The sequence below is a fragment of the Arachis duranensis genome, chromosome 1, assembly GCF_000817695.3.
Source record: "Arachis duranensis cultivar V14167 chromosome 1, aradu.V14167.gnm2.J7QH, whole genome shotgun sequence".
NCBI lineage: Eukaryota > Viridiplantae > Streptophyta > Magnoliopsida > Fabales > Fabaceae > Arachis > Arachis duranensis.
This window is the reverse complement of record NC_029772.3, coordinates 47,671,888-47,674,217: the sequence shown is the minus strand read 5'-3', so window position 1 is coordinate 47,674,217 and position 2,330 is coordinate 47,671,888. Positions and strand designations below refer to the sequence as shown.

Here is a 2,330-nt window from a genome sequence, read left to right as displayed (position 1 = left end):
GCCAACAATGCAAGGAAGGTGCTTGGTGACTTTAATGCACCAACTCCAGACTTCTATGGGAGGAGCATCTCTATTCCTGCCATTGGAGCAAACAACTTTGAGCTTAAGCCTCAATTAGTTTCTCAGATGCAACAGAATTGCAAGTTTCATGGACTTCCATTGGAAGATCCTCATCAGTTCTTGGCTGAATTTTTGCAAATCTGTGACATTGTTAAGACCAATGGAGTTGATCCCGAGGTCTACAGACTTATGCTTTTCCCTTTTGCTGTAAGAGACAGAGCTAGTATATGGTTGAACTCACAACCTAGAGATAGCCTGAACTCTTGGAAAAAGCTGGTCAATGCCTTCTTAGCTAAATTCTTTCCACCTCAAAAGATGAGTAAGCTTAGAGTGGAAGTTCATACCTTCAAACAGAAGGAAGGTGAATCCCTCTATGAAACTTGGGAAAGATACAAGTAATTGATCAGAAGGTGTCCTTCTGACATGGAGCATCATAGGTATCTTCTATGATGGTCTGTCTAAGTTATCCAAGATGTCATTAGACCATTCTGCGGGCAGATCCATTCATCTGAAGAAAATGCCTGCCGAAGCCCAGTAACTCATTGAAATGGTTGCAAATAACCAGTTCATGTACACTTCTGAAAGAAACCCTGTGAACAATGGGATAACTCAGAAAAAATGAGTTCTTGAGATTGATACTCTGAATGTCATATTAGCTCAGAACAAAATATTGACTCAGTAAGTCAATATGATTTCTCAGAATCTGATTGGAATGCAAGCTGCATCTGGCAGTGATAAAGAAGCTTCCTTTGAAGGAGAAGCTTATGACCCTAAGAATCCTGCAATGGAAGAGGTGAATTACATTGGAGAACCCTATGGAAACACCTATAATTCTTCGTGGAGGAATCACCCAAATTTCTCATCGAAGGATCAACAGAAGCCTCAACAAGGCTTCAATAACAATAATGGTGGGAGAAATAGGTTTAGCAATAGCAAGCCTTTTCCATCATCTTCTCAGCAACAGACAGAAAATTCTGAGCAGAGTCTCTCTAGCTTAGCAACCATAGTCTCTGAGCTATCCAAGACCACTCTCAATTTTATGAATGAGGCACGGTCCTCTATCAGAAATCTGGAGGCACAAGTAGGTCAGCTGAGTAAAAGAGTTACTGAAACTCCTCCTAGTACTCTCCCAAGCAATACAGAAGAGAACCCAAAAAGAGAGTGCAAGGCCATCAACATAATCAAAGTGGCCGAATGCACAAAGGAGGAGGCAGATGATGAGCGGATAATTTATACGCTTTTTGGCATTGTTTTTAGTATGTTTTTAGTATATTTTAGTTAGTTTTTAGTATACTTTTATTAGTTTTTAGTTAAAATTCACTTTTCTGGACTTTACTATGAGTTTGTGTGTTTTTCTGTGATTTCAGGTATTTTCTGGCTGAAATTGAGGGTCCTGAGCAAAAATCTGATTCAGAGGCTGAAAAGGACTGCAGATGCTGTTGGAAAGTAGACATCCTGGGCTTTCCAGCAATGTATAATAGTCCATACTTTTCCCGAGATTTGATGGCCCAAACCGGCGTTGCAAATCAGCTTCAGAATTCCCAGCGTTTAACGCTGGAATTGGCATAAAAATTGGAGTTAAACGCCCAAACTGGCATAAAAGCTAGCGTTTAACTCCAAAAAAGGTCTCTACACGAATTCATTGCTCAGTCCAAACACACACCAAGTGGACCCAGAAGTGGATTTTTACGTCATTTACTCATTTCTGTATACCCTAGGTTACTAGTTCACTATTAATAGGATCTTTTGACATTGTATCTGTACCTCATGACACTTTACACATTTTTCATTGTATCTTCTATAGCATGAGTCTCTAAACCCCATGGTTGGGGGTGAGGAGATCTGCTGTGTCTTGATGGATTAATGCAATTACTACTGTTTTTCATTCAATCATGCTTGCTTCCATTCTAAGATATCACTTTATTCCGACATGATCGAGAACCGACAGCTGAATAGCCGTGCCGTGACAGGGTGCGTTGAACATTTTCACTGAGAGGATGGGAGGTAGCCATTGACAATGGTGAAACCCTACATACAGCTTGCCATGGAAGGAGCCTTGCGTGCTTGAAGAAGAAGACAGTAGGAAAGCAGAGATTCAGAAGATAGAGCATCCCCAAAACCTCAACCTATTCCCCATTACTGCAAAACAAGTACTTATTTCATGTTCTTTTGCTTTTTACAATCAACCCTGATAATTATTGATATCCTGACTAAGAGTTACAAGATAACCATAGCTTGCTTCAAGCCAACAATCTCCGTGGGATCGACCC

At 40.5% G+C, this 2,330-nt stretch overlaps 1 non-coding gene across 1 annotated transcript; it reads right to left on the bottom strand.

The window, feature by feature from the left end:
- Positions 1 to 381: 381 nt before the first annotated feature.
- On the bottom strand, positions 382 to 485 carry LOC127743129 (small nucleolar RNA R71). The gene has a single exon (XR_008004440.1). It is a non-coding gene; the product is annotated as a small nucleolar RNA R71 (small nucleolar RNA).
- Between the last annotated feature and the right edge of the window lie 1,845 nt (positions 486 to 2,330).